This window comes from Anabrus simplex, chromosome 1 (assembly GCF_040414725.1).
Source record: "Anabrus simplex isolate iqAnaSimp1 chromosome 1, ASM4041472v1, whole genome shotgun sequence".
NCBI classification, from domain to species: Eukaryota; Metazoa; Arthropoda; class Insecta; order Orthoptera; family Tettigoniidae; genus Anabrus; species Anabrus simplex.
The window spans coordinates 425,958,504-425,975,879 of record NC_090265.1 but is presented as its reverse complement, the minus strand read 5'-3'; positions in this window follow the sequence as shown (position 1 = coordinate 425,975,879).

Genomic DNA, 17,376 nt, shown 5'->3' with positions numbered 1-17,376 from the left:
TTGCAGGAACTAAGTTAAATTGGTGTAAATACGGTGATCGTAGAAAGAAAATATTGTAACACAGATACACAGCAAGCCTCAGTTGAGTAGCCGGTTATTTCCTGTGCCGTGTCTACGTGAGTAGATGATGCGATAAGCTTCCATACAGCGTACAACGTGTCTGCGTCTTGTGTATGAGTAATTGATCGGTTTAGTACGTTACGTGGCTTCTGAATTAAGTGTTGAACAGCGTATTTTCAAGTACTGTAGATGTTTAAATGAAATTCGCAGCAAAGTTTGAAGCTTGATGAGGCTGAATTGCGGAGAGTGAACCGGAATATCATCACACGGTACAACGCTTGTCTACCGCTAAAGGGGAGTATTTTCAACACTTACTGTAATAGAGTAAGTTTCATTGTTTTTTCTGTTTGTTTTTCAATCAGATTATCCACTCGTCGAAGTTCATGGGTTTCCTGCGGGCGCATGGGGACGGTGGGCCGGCGGCCGCTCCTTTGTTTACCGACAAACGGCATGCAAGATGGACGGCAACACATGCGGGACTCCCCTTGTACATCTGGTGGTACCGGTAGTGGCTTTCTTACGTAATCGTGATAACTGCTTTGCGAACTCCATGATACTTCATACATTTTAAGATCAAATAATTTAATGGGAGTATCAAAGGCCTATTCTGGCAATGTTAAATTTAACGGATTTGCATCCCGGTTTCTGTCCACGGTAATAAAACAAAATTTTGATAGGATATTGACTCACATCTGATACATTTACTGATCTACTTTCTTGTTTCCATCTCCTTCGTCTTCTTCTTTGTCTATAGCTTTTCCTACACCTTTGAGGTCGCGGATGCGAACTGTGCCGCACATGTAGATATGGCTCTGTTTTACGGCCGGATGTCCTTTTTGACACCAACCCTATATGGAGGGATGTAGGCAAATCACTATTGCGTGTTCCTGTGGTGGTTGGTAGTGTAGTGTATTGTGTGAATATGAAGAGGAATGTGTCGGGACGAATACAAACACCCTGTCCGCGGGCCAGAAGAATTAATCCGAGGCGATTAAAATCCCCGATCCGGCCTGGAATCGAACCCGAGACCCTCTGAACCTAAGGCCTCAACGCTGAGCATTCAGCCAATGAGTCGGACTACTTTCTTGGTTCCATCTTTATTAGAAATAGAGAGTAATCAATTTTTAAGTTTTTTAAAAATATGTATGATCAAACTGTGTGTGGTACATCTTATCTAGAATTGAAGATCCATATAAAAACTTTCATGCTGTTAATGAAAGGTAAAATTTGCAGAGCTCCAAACTTGAGTAGTTTCTGAGAAAATTGGAAACATCCACACAAAAAATTGTGGATTTTCAGAAATCAAACTTGAAACTGTAATGCCACTTATCAAACATGGATGCTGCCATGTTTCTTACAACACATACATCAGATAGGAAGTGATATCATAGCAACCAGTGTAGCCAACTTACGTAGCAGGATGTTTACCATAAATCAACAAAATTTACTGACTTCTAAAGCAAATAGTTCCCGAGATACCTTGTCTTAACTGACCGAATGTTCACGAAATCTGGAGAAATGGTTTGTGCAGCATAATATTTTTTGAAATGTATAGATACTTTCAGTCATCCAAAATCAATCGAACATATGTCAAATTAAAGAGGAAACTGCAAATAATTTTCCATAAAAAACTAAAAATCAACATTTTTTACCATCACCCACTTTTATACTCCCCGTAAGTATGGAGAGCCGTATTCGTAAATTGAGAGTCCGATTCGGAGGAAATGACTGGGATAAAGTCCGTGCCGAAATCTCATCCGTATTATACTCGTAATATGTCCTCTGCTAAACGTAAACCGGTAAGTTAGTGATGGTACAACTCGACTTCATTTATAATCCCCTTCTTCGTTGCGATTAATTTTTATTTTGTAGGCTAGGGACATTATGATCATCAGCGCGATATTTCTATTCTTTCCTCCATGGGTTCTGAGACTTCAGATAAATACCACCAACTCCCTACTGAGTAACTAACTCACTTGTCCAAGCAGTTAGGTAACCAAAACGCGCATCTTTATCTAGTCAGTCGAAAGGAACTGGACCTGGAGACCACAATCCTCATTAGCAAGTACAGCCCTGAACAAACAGGCACACCAGGTAAATGGACTGTCACTGGAGCATCAGGACTGATGCAGTAGCCTGGGGAAATGAGGCGTGTCCGGTGACCGCAATGAGTGACGTGGCGAACGCTGATTGGCGGACACCCACCTCTTCCTTCCGGCTAATGTAGTGGAGCCAGTGGACCAGGATCCAAATATTGTTCCAGCTGACAGCCTCCGTTACCTGCACACCTGTTGTGTCAGCTGCCGCCAGCAGCGGCAATTAGCGCCATGCGACTGTTTTACCTTCCCACTCCAGCTTCTCCTCATTGTATGAATAAATATGTTGCGATGAAAATCACTGGCAAATATTTAGCAACATACAGAAAATGATTCTTTTTAAGAATACAAATTAAACGTAGCAGCAACAAATTGCCGCTATGACCTAAGCTGGGGGCTGCCCAGCCGAGGTGGCAAAGGTGAGATCGTTTCACCCAAAAGAACGCGAGTCTATTGTCAGTCAGGAACTCGGAAAAACTAGAAACGATACTTCCATCTCTGAGCCTCCGTGGCTCAGACGGCAGCACGTCGGCCTCTCACTGCTGGATACCGTGGTTCAAATCCCGGTCACTCCATGTGAGATCTGTGCTGGACAAAGCTGAGGCGGGACAGGTTTTACTCCGGTTTTCCCTGTCATCTTTCATTACAGCAACACTCTCTATTATTATTTCATACCATTTATCAGTAATTAATAAATCACCTTGGGAGTGGCGATCCCATTGTAATAAGAGCCTATATGTTTTATTCGTTACATCCCTGACCCGGTCAAAGACTGGAAAAAACGTTGTAGGTTTTCATTTTCACTTCCATCTCTAGAGAGTCGCATGGTCTTGAGGTTCACTCAGCCTACAACAAAAGTGAGTTGCTGGGCAAATGGCTAACAACTCTATCCCACTTCGCGCCGAGGTTACAAACAGTAAAATCATTCACCTTCATGATCTGTACGGATATAGATTTGCAGTTTCCTTCTTCTTCTTCCTCTTAATCGGTTTACTCTCCAGGGTCGGAGTTTTCCTCGGACTCAGCGTGGGATCCCACCTCTACCGCCTCAAGGGCAGTGTCCAGGAGCTTCAGACTCTTAATCAGGAGATACAACTGGGGAGAATGACCAGTAACTCCCCGAGGCGGCCTCACCTGCTAATCTGAACAGGGGCGTTGGCGGGGGATGGGAAGATTGGAAGGGATAGACAAGGAAGAGGGAAGGAAGCGGCCGTAGCCTTAAGTTAGGTATCATTACGGCATTTGCCTTAAGGAGAAGTGGGAAACCACGGAAAAACACTTCCAGGATGGCTGAGGTGGGAATCGAACCCACCTCTACTCATTTGACCTTCCGAGGCTGAGTGGATCCCGTTCCAGCCCTCGTACTACTTATCAAATTTCGTGGAAGAGCCGGGAATCGAACCCGGGCCTCCGGGGGTGGCAGCTGATCACACTAACCACTACAACACAGAGGCGGACTTGCAGTTTTCTTTTTTTTTTTTTTTTTTTAATAATTGGCTTTACGTCGCACCGACAGAGATAGGTCTTAATGCGACGATAGGCTAGGAATGGAAATGAAACGGCCTTAATTAAGATACAACCCCAGCATTTGCCTGGTGTGAAAAAGAGCGCAATCCATAAACGTCAATTTCACACCCGATACCCCGAGGTAGAAACTCTTTAAAAGGACACTATATATACAAGGTGGTCGGATACACCAGCGTTAGAGGGTTGATAAGGTAAGCTTGCATTAAGCCCGAAGGCAGGTCCGAACCTCCACAGAGGTGTGCCTGACCCGGAGTTTACATGTGGCCAGTTCCTTTCCGCTCCTCCATTCCCGTACCCCCCACCAACAGCGCGTGGCAACCCATCCAAATGTTGATCACACCCAATGGTGCTTAACACGGGAGATCTCACGGGAACCAGTGTTTCAACACGGCTACGGCCGTTGGCAGAGTGTTGATCATACCGATAAATAATTTGAAATAAATAATTCGATATCTCTTACCTTTGTCATTTTATAAGCTGCTTAAGTTAGCCAATGTGATCGCTTCGCGGGCGAATTCAAATGGGCTTTGCGAGGCGGTGTTGCTAAATCTGCACGTGGCGGCCTGAGAACCACGTCGAGAGATCAGATTTAAACAAGAACACATCGTTGATTTCAGCCAGTGTCTCCGTAGAGCACTTGTTTGGTGCGGTCCTCTCAGCTCGGAAGTCAGTATTCAAACCTCTCCCCTAGCGAAATTTTATTTTTTATTCGACTGGTGCTCTCATACCGGTCATAAGCCACGTACGGATTTAGAAACAGCACCACACATTTTAATTCACCCGTGAAGTGATCTGATTGGCTAACTTCAGCAGCTGGTAAAATGACACCTGTGTGAAACATCAAATTATTTATTTAATTTTTCTTATCAGTGTGATCAACCCTCTAACGCTGGTATACCCGGTTCATGTTGTTTTCGACCACCCTGTATATTAATAAACTATACTGTCACAGTAACGTAATATGAACATTTTATTCAACTCTGTGGATTATATTAAACCCTCGATGAATAGAAACAGAAGATAGTTCTAAATAATTAATATTACAGTATTTTCATTGAATAGAATCCGGCCGGCCATTTGCCTGCTTTGCCCTTCAGCGTTGTCTCCAAAGTTCCGTAAATTAAATCCCACAAATCTCTGATGCAAAACTCTATTGAAATCACTCGAAACTTAATCAAGCCATCATGTCAGCCTCCATGCTAGAGTCAGTTACTTTCGTAGGTAACCTATCCTCCTCCATTTGCTTAATACGTTTTCTCCAAAGAAGGTGGATTATACCCATCGTGTCCATCGAAATAATTTATAATGTTGTCCTTAGCTCTTCACTGCAAGTGACCTCCTATCCTATTATTGTTCTCACATATTCTTATCAGCAATAATTTTTCCTACTTCAGGATATAAAAAGTATGTTGTTTGAGTACTGCTCACCTTCGTTCAACAGATAACAGCTCACGCAAACCTAATATCGTAAGGAGAAGATCGCATACTGACGAAGTTAGGTTTGCAAGGAGATGAAAATAAAAAGCAAGCTTGTAAATTCGCGTCGCTTATAGTGTTAACCTCTCACATGAAAGACAAGTCGGCAAAAGAGCCACTCTAATGACAAAAAACCCCTGGATGTCCGTAATCAGGTATGTGACCAATCAATAGTGTTTTGCATGCAGAGCGGAGGTAGTCTCCCTGTATCACGAGGAACCAGGGGAAATATTCAAAAAGATAAATAACCCACGGGTACCTTAAATAAGCAACGTGAGAACATTGACTTTAGAAAGGATGTTTACGTATTATTGATATTATAAACGTAGCAGGTAGTTACTGCTTCTAACGTCCAGGATATAGTAGTTTTATGTAATTACTGATATAGTGAACATGCCCAAAGACCTCAGATTAATATGTACAGGAGGTTAATTTTAAAAACATCCGGCATGCGTTGGCCGGATTTCGAACCGCAACCACCCTGCTGGGCTGACGGTGACCCACCCATGCGTAGGCCTATCCCTGATAACTTTGTTTAATTGGTCTGTACTGATAATACTCCACAACATTCTTTGGTTTGCGAGAGAACGATGAAAATATGATGTGCTCTATTCATATGCTCATAAATACAGAAGGAGAGTCTGGTATAAATAAATGCAAGCTGCAACCGCCTCAGGTTGGTGTACCAGACTAACAAGTAAAGAGCCGCTGGAAAGAATGGTGGGTGGGCATTAATCTTCTTCTTCTTCGTCGTCTTCTTCTTCTTCTTAAGACGCCGTTTTCGAAAGAAGGTTGGCGATCCATGTAGTTAGCTCTGATCTTGACAATGAAGCATGAAAAGCTTCTTTTGATGTACATCTGTGCCATGAATTTCTCCCTCTCCCAACGGACATTTTCCCGAGTATCTTTCCTTCAATAATTAGCTGTAATAATCGATAATTGATACCGTTTACACCGCATAACATGCCCTAGGTAATGCGTTTTCGTTTATGTTACAATCAGTATCAGTTCCTCCTGCTTTTTCATCCTATGAAGGTCTTTGACATTTAAAATTTTCAATATCCAAGGTATACGCAAGAGACGGCGATACAGATACATTTCAAAGCATCGACACATTTTTAATGCTTGGATCTAGGGTCCAGCTTTCATATTCATATAAGAGAGTAGAGAATATATAGCAACGAATCATGCGGATTCGAGGCTGCAGACTGAGATCTGACCCTACAAAGAATTTCTTCACGGTAATGAATTCTTTTCTGGCCTGCTCAGTTCTAGATTTTATCTCTCGTCTGAAATCACACTGGTCGTTCAAAAAAGTGCCCAAGCATTTGAAGGAGGACCGCTTGCTCAACAATATTACCTTTCACTGTGAAATTGTGGGCATGAATACAGCACTAGAAAAAGAACGTAGAGAGCTAATAACAAAATTATATACGAAAATGTATCCACAGGGTTATAATTAAACCGTTCCCAGACTCCATTTCGATAGCAAATGTACCATAAAGGAACAAGCACGCGTATGCCTTTTAACTGGGTTTAATCGGCCTGTGCTGATAATACTCCACATTATTTGGTTTGCGAGAGAGCGAGGAAGATATGATATGTTCTATTTATTCTATTCATTTGCTCACCAGCCGCGCTCTGAATTTATATATAGCCCATGTTCGCTACGGCAGCAATATATCGCTAATTCTATTGTACTAGAATTTTAATCCGGGAATGGCAAGCTGTGGGGTGCTTACCATTTTTTTAAAAAGAGCAATGAACTTTAAAGAAAGGTAAATATTGGGTTTGCGGGGGGCGGGGGGATTAAGAAAACAAAATTGGCTGCTAAAACGAAAAGAGGTTTCTGCACAATCTAAAACGTGAAATTACTACGGTAGTCGGGTAAAATCTATCCTTCGCCAAAACGACAAAGTTCGCTGTAATGTTTTACAAAAGCCTAACAACAGGGTTATCAAAAAGACGATACGGGATAAACTGAAAAGAGGATATTGTAGCTGAAAACCTTTGTGGCGATACTGGTATGTGCATTTATAATAATAATAATAATAATAATAATAATAATAATTTCACAAATGTGGACTTGGCCTTGTTTTACAGCTGAATGCCCTGCCTGACGTCAGCCCTATGTGGAGGGAGGTATTCAATATCATGTGTTTCTATGGTGAATGGTAGTGTAGTGTGTTGTGTGTGTATGAAGAGATGTACATTGAGACAATCTGGAAGCGGCAAAAATTCACGACTCAGCCACGAATCGAGCATAGAACCCTCTTAAACGAAGACCTCGTCACGAAGGAGCTGGGCATACAGAATGGATTTATAATTATGCGATGCCAATGACGTGAAAAAAAGATTAACTGGTATGACACAACCAGAAAAGCAAGAAAAAGAGAGACAGATCAAGAATGAGATGGAGAGACGTCATTGTAAACGTAAAAGAGCTGAATCTGAAATAGGCGACGATAAAGTGGAGGAGATGAATTCACATCAGTGACAAGGCAGGACTAATAAAGATGAAGAAAAATTAATCGGGACTCATGTAGTGAATGGGAGTAGCCCAAGTCTGCGCGATAGGTACCTTCTCTACACTAGTCAGTAAATCATCAAATAGCTGCTTTAAGGATGGCCGAACATGGGAATTTTATTTTTTCCGGGCTGCGCCAGCTGAGTTTGTGCTCACTCTGCTTCAGTCCCCAAATCAGTCTTAAATGCCAGGCTGACTGGCACAAACGGTATAGGCGCTGAGCCTTCTGAGCCCCAGGGGGCGGGTTTAATCTCGGCTCAGTCCCTTATATTTCAAGGTGCACTAATACGTCAGCCGTGTACACAGATATACTAACATAAAAGAACTCCTGCGGGACAAAATTCCAGCAAGTCTGCGTCTCTGAAATTATGGAAGTAGTTTTAAGAACCTGAAACCAATATTATTATATGTGATATATTTATCGGTTTATATCGATCTAGAATACGGGTCGATATATCGATTCCACGGACTGCAATATGTTGGTAGACATTCGTCAGATGTCATGCTTTGTTATACAGAAATAATGAAAAACCACGATATAGTTTGTAATGCTTTGCTATTTGTAACTATTTCATTCCTAGCTCAGTGATCCTTGGTAATACCGTGATATTTTCGGTAAGATCCACTAATAAAGCCAAGAATGACAAAATGTATGAGTGCGCACTGTAAGAAAGGGCTGCCTGACCGAGGCGGTAAAGGCGTGCTCGGTTCGCCCGGAAGGACTTGGGTTCGAAACCCCGTCAGGAAGTCATAAAATTTAAGAAACGAGATTTCCACTTCCGGAGGTGCATATGGCCCTGAGATTCACTCAGTCTACACCAAAAATGAGTACCAGGTTAAATCCTGGGGGCAAAGGCGGTCGGGCGTAGAGCTAACCACTCTACCCCATTCACGTGCCGCGGTTAGCAATGGTGGAAGCCCTTGCCTTCCACTCCTCCAAGGGCCTTCATGGCCTGTATGGAGGTGACTTTGTCTTTGTCTTTGCGCACTGTAAGAATGTTCCTATAATAATTTTTAACACTTCTTTCAGATTGCTGTCTCTAGCCTTTTCTGGAAGAACAGTCTAGCAGACCGACTGAATATTTGCTAGAAATGCATTGGCCTATTAAAATTAAGTTACGTTCAGCCATTCACGTCTCCTTCTTCTACGAGCCCTGAACATCAGAAGTCCATCATTAACATGAACTCAGATTATCTTACATTAAGTCGCAGCATATCACTGCATGTACCGCCCTTGGAAGTCTCAGGAAAGAACCCTGCCCAAGGATCTCATGATAATAACGCGGCACTGCAGCTATACTGAAACTACGAGAAGGGTAAAATATGTATTAATTCTCTACCTTCCCGAGTGGAAACTACTGGCGCAAACCACTGCCTCCATTTAACTTACACCAGAACAGTAATTTCCTTCTTCTCTACTAACATTTATTCCGCTCAAAATAACCCCCACCCCAACATGACGCTACGGGCCTCACGAGCTTTGGCCTACCAAGCGACCACTGCTCAGCCCGAACGCATGCATATCACGTAGGCTGAGATGTCCTCGAACCAACCCTCAGATCTAGTTAAAAAATCCTGACCCGGCCGGAAGTCCAACCCGGAGCCTCCGGGAGAAAAGCAGGCACGCCACACCCAGACCGCGGAGCCGGCGCTTAAACTACGACTTTCCCAAGAAGGCTTCTCTCATTCTTTTCACAATAAAATATTTATCTCTCTATTAACTCCCAGTATTATGCTACCTTTTATTCTTAAGCTTAACATCTAAATTCTTTCACCTCCTGCAAGGCAATGTTTTCTGATATTTGTCAACTCATATTATTATTTTCATTATTCTGCACACTTTGCCATGCTTTGATATTTTCCAGCTGAATTAACTGCAGTTATTTTAAAGTGCATATCCTTTCGGCTATCAGGAAATGTTTTGGATTTAGAATATTTAATTTGAAATTGATTTTGTATTTTTAAAAGTGATTGAAGACTTTTTTCCTTTGCAAATGAATAAATGCTTTCTATGCAAAAATAAGTCTAATGAATATTTCTTAGCTGTAGACTCGTGGTCTACTGGAACTCTTTCACCTTTCGGTCGATTCGTGTATAGGTACAGAAGACATGTTCAGTGACGTAGCTACTTGTATCAGACTAAGGGAGTTTCGACAAAAGCACGTACGTAATAGAAGTTGACTTCCGTATTGAAACAGCTGAAAGGAGAAAGAGTTTCTGCAGATCACGGCTCTACAGCCCACAAAAATATCCATTCCAGAACCGACGGACGTTAAAGCTAACACTGTTTCAAAATAGATCTAATAAAGGCCTAATTAGCCGGCAAGTTATCACTAAATATATTTTTTCTTTAAAGTTTCGTGTATGTGAATTTTACCATGTTAATATTACTCGTAGAATGAGCGACTTTAATTCTACAAATGAATGAGCATGTTACTATAATTCTTTGTGAAATAAATCACTATAGTCTGTAAAATCAAATCAGAACACGCAATTTTACACCAGTGTTACAAAACCTTCATCTGGATGTTTACCTCGTTTACAATTCATCGATTACCTCAGTGATACCCAAAATTAGTAATATTTACAGGGGGTATTCAAGAATATAAATAAATAAATAAATAAATAAATAAATAAATAAATAAATAAATAAATAAATAAATAAATAAATAAATAAATAAATAAATAAATAAATAAATAAATAAATAAATAAATAAATAAATAAACGTATTTATTAATGACGGAAAGAAGAGCATATTTATTAAGATATAAATGTAAGATTCAAATTCTATATCTTTTGCCAATGGCTGTAGGGGTAACCTAGATTTTATGAATTCACCAAGTCATGATTTTTATGAAGATTTAATGCATATGGGAAGTAATTTTCAGTGATGAAGAAAGTTTGTTATGGATCATTCATGGATTATATGCATGGTAATGGTTATTAATCTCACGATTTTAATTAAAAGTGGAATTTATTTAAGTAAGCACATCCCTGCTCTTGTCACTATCCATCTTAGTTACAAAAATTAAAAACTTTCAACGCAAGAAATCGATCTCCCTTTCTCCCTTTAAAGATGAGTGTTCGTGCGAAAGATTTTCAAAGCGACTTCACGTTCTCACAGCTATTCCTTTCCGAACACTATTATTCCATTATCTGGTATGAATTTAGGAATATTTTCTGGTCGTTTCGTTGTGTACAGACAATTCCCAAGAATACACACAAGGAAAACAATCGGAAACACATTTCATCATCTCTTCGTGTTCAAAGTTTATACGGGAATGCACCTTTATTCCTGTTCTGTCCTTATTATTGAAACTTCTGGAATACAGATTCTTGACTATGAATTTTATAGAGCATAAATGCTCCTCTCGAACACGCAAAGAAAAGCAGGAAGAGTTTGATAAATTTCACATGTAACTGATTTTTTTAAAATGCCCATTAATTATCTTCTGTTTCTACTATATTATAGAAATATGTTAAAGGCACTCAGAGATGACGACCACCTACTCATAATTTAGAAGTGTAAAGACTCGCTTATATATTGAACGTCCCACTGATTAGAGAAAATTTCAGGAACGCGAGGTTCAGGACCTCATGGAAGCAAATGAAAAGGCCAAGAGCAAACTCCTTGTAACACAAAGTAATGGTCATGTTAGCTAGGCAAGACAGATTTTCTTTTTTTCTTTTACAACTGGCTATACGTCGCACCGACACAGATAGGCCTTATTGCGATGATGAGATAGGAAAGTGCTAGGAGAAGGTTTTTTTACTATTTGCTTTACGTCGCACCCATAGGTCTTATGGTGACGATGGGACAGGGAAGGCCTAGGAATGGGAAACGTCCGTATCATTAAATAAGGTATAGCCCGAGCATTTCCCTGGTGGGAAAATGGGAAACCACAGAAAACTATCCTCAGCGCTAACGACAATGGGGCTCGAACCCACTATATCCCAAAAAGTGGATACTGGCTGCACTTAAGCGGCTGCAGCTACCGAGCTCGGTGGGCATTATTTTAACATCATATGCACTCAGGAGAAAACCCGGAGAAAAATATTTGTACTTATTTCCCAATCACAGTGTATACCATCTTCAATGTAAGAGTCGACTAAGAAGTCTGAAATTCTGGCATTTTCGATGTCCAGAAAAGTAAGTAATGTGTTGCTTTTTTGATCCATCGATATATTCGTAGTTTAAAATCGAGTAGCCTGTGATCCAGGAACTAACCTTGGCTAGACGGGAGGATTTTGTAATGCTAGTGCATTTACATATATAATTCAAGAGTGGAATTTCATGATAATCTCTACATGCTCAAAAACACAGCAGTGTTGACTCTCAGCCGTACGAGAGCAAACCAGTTTGTGTAATGTAAAATACGGAAGGGAGAAATTATCTTGCTTCGCTCTAGTTAATAATGTAAACGTAGACTAACACTGTTTAATCGCGAAACTCTAATTTTGCAGCAATTATCTCACTAAATCAACTCGCCCGCTCTTTGTGTTTCCATTAAAAGCACTACAGGTTTTACGTATTTAAGGCTGCAAATAGTATCTAACAGGAGAGAAATATGAAGCACCAAACATAGTATGGCGAATTAGTTACAGAAAAACAGACATAACGGACTCAGCCCTGGTGTGTGTTCAGTTCCTGGTGAGTAAATCTTGTGTGTCCTAGTCAACGTGAACAAACATCGGAGTCACTAATCCTTCCAGGAATTTGCTCAATCGTAGATCTCACTGAATTGTTTTATATTTCAAAAATACAAAACATTTATTAGGAAGATTCATAGCACTGTTACAATATTTCACAACTTGCAGGGCCCATCACTTCTTTGCACAATTTCAGGTTCAAATTCCGAACTCCACCCCAATCGCTCGGCATATAAAAATCTCCAAATTAGACCAATACAAGTTATTGTATTTACTTGGACATACTTTAAACATATAATAATAATAATAATAATAATAATAATAATAATAATAATAATAATAATAATAATAATAATAATGTCGATCTCAGTGATGCAGTCGGTCATTACCTCATGTTCGAACTCGACTAACGTCAGTGGCATTTGAGAATGTTTAAACACGACAATTCCATGTTATTGGCTTTCAGCTCGTTAAAAAACTTCTTTGCCGTCTTTTAAAATCCACACACAATTATTATTATTATTATTATTATTATTATTATTATTATTATTATTATTATTATTTATTATTATTATTCCTGGCGGTTTAACGTCGTACAAACTCACTTTTCAGCGACGATGGGATAGGAAAGGGCTAGGGCTGGCCTTAATTAAGGTACAGCCTCAGTATTCGTCCAGTGTGAAACTGGTAAATCACGGAGAATTCAAGGCTCTGGGATGTGTTTAGAACCCAGCAACTCCGGAATACAAGCTCACAGCTACATGGGGCGTACCACGCAGCCAACACTTTAGCTAGTCACCATTAAACAGAAAACGTAAATGTTATTTGACACTTCATGGTAAGGACTAGGATCGTGTAGGGTATTTTATTTATACAAATCATCATGATGATGACGACAGGAATTCGCTCACGGGCGATTATAGAAATTGTCTTCTCAGAGCATCAGTGTATCAGATTATGGGTGTATAGAAGACTAAAGAAATCAATGAATTCTAGAACCGCAACCTCTGCAGCAATGCTGGCACATCTAATCTACCGAAGTTCCTTTTTGTAGAACCTGGTGGTCAGTCCTCCACTGATTTTGTCGTATTCTACAAGTTCTTTTATCGGTCTCTAACACTGGTCGTTTCAAAGTGTTGCGCCCATCACCCGTAAACAACGTTAACACGTCGACCGATCGTTTAAAGGACGTTTCAAAATCTATTATGATTTACTGGCACGTAAAAGAACTCCTGCGGGACTAAATTCCGGCACCTCGGCTTCTCCGAAGACCATAAAAAGTAGTTAGTGGGACGTAAAGCAAATAACATTATTATTATATTAAAATCTATTATGAAAAAAGTAGCAGAGCCTCCGTGGCTCATGCGGTAGCACGCGGGCATCCGGGTTCCGTGATTCAAATCCCGGTTACTACGTGTGAGATTTTTGCTGGACAGAGCGGAGGTGGAACAGGTTTTTCTACGTATACTCCGCTTTTCCCTGTCATTTTACATTCTAGCAATACTCTCCAACATAATTTCATCTGTCATTAATTACTGCCAAAAGGAATGAGAGAGACTTCGGCAGCCGGCATAGTTCCTATCTTCGCCGCTGGGTGGGGCTTCATTCATTTCACTCCTGACCGTAGAATGACTGGAAACAGGCTGACGATTTTCATTTTCATGAAAAAGTGTCAATTTCAGCAGCTGGGAAGAGATATGTATGTACCTGTCAACACGAATGTAATGACTGACTTCTAAAAACTATCAGTGAATGTTGACGTCAGTCGCACTACTGTACCTTGTATGGAATCGAACTGTTGACCGTTAACTTTACAGCATATTAAAGTCACTGTGCCTTCATTCCTCCGAAGTAAGGATAATCATTCTCGTCCCACTCTGAAGGAAAGTCTCACTTCCTCTAGCATGGGCCATAAAACTCTGTTGCTCTCACCAGGGTAGTTGACAGAATCAAGATAATTAATTAGTAGGACAAGACGCACTGGTGCCTGAAAGTGCATTAACATGATGAGAGGACAGGCCAGCAGTCACAATAATTGTATTACTCGAGTACACACACAAGCACCTGGCAGGGACAAGATTACCTGATTTAACATCTTCAACTGAGAGGACAGTCTACAGCGTACAGCAGGCCAAGCAGGTTGTCGTGTTTATCGGGCTCTCTCCAAGTGTGAACTCAGTGCTGTGAAACGTGTTTACTCACTCCGTAGCTTATAACAGTTAAGTGAACAGAATGTAGTGTAAGTAAGAATATGAATGATCCTCCCGATATCGCGCAGGTAGTGCATTCTACCCATCAGGCGTTTTATGGTGAAGCCCAACCTGAATATATGTCTCTACTGGAAGTGCAACAACATCCTCTGAATGAACAAGCAGTCGGCCCAATGGAACTGTCAAATGAAATTCATCAACCACAAGGAAATAATACTGTATAACAACCAACACATATAATACCAGACCTATACAACAACCATTAATACCAGGAAATGTGCTTTCTCCATTCGATGTATGTGATCCAATGTGCCATCAACCTAAACGTTTTCGTATCAAGAAATCATTAGTAGATGCAGCGATAGTCCCAGATGGAACACTTGAAATGCGTAGTTTGGAACATGCCAATACGGACCGAATGGAATGTGGGAATAATATTCAGTCAGGTGAGGTTCCCCATGTGATTAATCAGTTGAAACCCCGTCGTAGTCAATATAACTGCTATTCTAACAATTATAATGGCCCTTTCTTTGTAATTATAGAAGAAACAAAAAAACTGTGGGTAATTTGCATCCAGTGGCAATTGGTAGACTAATATTCTAAGAAAGTATTTGTTCCAAAGAAAACATTATAAACATTTCGAAAACAGGATGCAACAGATTACGTGTGCAAACTGTATCAGCTTCAATAGCTAATCGCCTAGGAAAATCTCCTATTTTTACATATATATCTTGATGTATATATCCCTCACAGTGTTATTCATAGGTTGGAATTATTAACAATGTAGGTATTTCACTCCATGAAAAAGACCTTTTACAGGAAGCTTAATGCGAAGTCCCTATCATGAACATTAAACGCTTTACAAAGTAAGCATCGACTGGGGAATCCCGCCCAATACCGGTCTGCTTAATCACGTTCCGAGCACACTGCCTGCCACCATTCTACATTATATACTAGTAATAATGAAAGTTGTTGTCTGACATTTCTTAGAGGGAGGTCCGTTTACTGCCTGCCGGGACGGGTTAAAGGGAGTGGCGGTATGGTTGCCATTGAAACGAGGGTGAGGCGACTGCGGTTGCCATGGAGATAAAACTTCTGGGCAGCTCGTCTTGCTGGGATTTGCCAAACCTCTCACTTCATTTGTGAGTTAGATATTGTCGCAAGAAGTTCAGTGTGAGTGGCATTCTATTTCTGTTTTGTGGCCGTTAGTAAGTTTCTAATTGTATTTTAAATACTATTTACGCACGTACGTATAATCATTGTATTTTAATTTATATTTCGAGTACGATGAAACGCGCCAGGTACTCTACCGCTGGGTGGTGTGGAAGAGAATACACATGGTTTATGACTCCCCGTCCTCCACGCGCACACTTTTCCCCTTGAACTCACTTTTTCTTATTTGTTCTACCTCCTGTAATTATGAAAATAAGGTGTATAGAGACAAAGTATAGGACAAAGGGCATGTTGAAGGATTTGTCAGGCTATAGGTACTACCCCTGTTAAAGAATAATAATGTTATTGATTTTACGTTCTGTAGCACTTTCAAATACCACCGGACTGAGCCAGGATCGAACCTTCTAAGTTGGGATCAGAAGGCCAGTGCTCGACTGTCTGAGCTTATCAGGCCGGTTCCTGTTAAAAATAACGCAATATGAGACCAAGTCAGTCACAGTCACAGCAAAATCTGTCCATTTGCGATCACTCCCATTACAGTGGAAGACAAGAATGTGAAGAAAGACCAGTTCATGTCACAGCGGTCTGAATGAAGGAGGGAACAAGTAAGCCTGAAGCGAGGGGTAAGAGAAAGTAGAAAGGACTGCTGGAGTGTGGCAGCATCGTGAAATGGCAAGTGCAATGCTCCACCCTCCAACCTTACCTGTCAAACGCCAACTTTAGTTAAGTCTAGTATAGGCATACGCTGTGCCATACAACCTTACGTTCTCTCAGTATTACAATGTTTACGGTTCAACCATTCTACGTAACAATGTCGTAGTAATCAACGTTGCAGTCGCTGTCGTGGCCCTCACGATATAAGATCATATCCTGAAACTATAGCCCCCGCCTGTGTTCACTGTCAAGGACCTCATCTGTCTACCGACCGGGAATGTCCAGAATATAAAAAGTGGGCCGAAATCAATCATCATCTAATGGCTCACAGTAACATTTCACAAGAAAGTGCACTAAGTTTATATAAAAAGCGACGATATACGACGGCTGTAAATAAGCCCACATCTAACTGGCAATGCCACGAAGAATTCCCTCCTTTCTCAGCACAACGCGTAATAACCCCACTACTACCATCAGCTCTTGTACGATCAGATGTGACATCCATTGGAACAGTTACCCCGTCAACGCCTCCAGTGAGCAACATTCCACATTTTCAACTACGCAAAGAGGATGTTTCTCATGAACATTCCCAGCACTTCAGATACAACAAATACAGCAGCAGCCGCCGCAACAGCAACGACGATAATAACAAAAACAACAACCACATCAACTTATTCAGCCACAGAACTCAAGTATTAGATACCCATCAGCCCAGTTTGTCAATCAGTACAAGTCACCAAGACCTACTCCACATCAGCTTCATCAACCTCAATTTCCTCCGATCTCAGAACAATTATTTATTCCTCAACATATATCGTACAATCCTGTGTCTCATAATCCATATCCTCCTCAACCACATCACAGGATGCCAAATGTAACGCTTAGAAACAATACAATCATAGATACGATTTTTAACCTTATCATGCTCTTGATCACCCAGGTTCATTCCTCACCAGCAGCCTTCATTCCGACTGTTATTCATGATATGATTGCGAGTCTCTT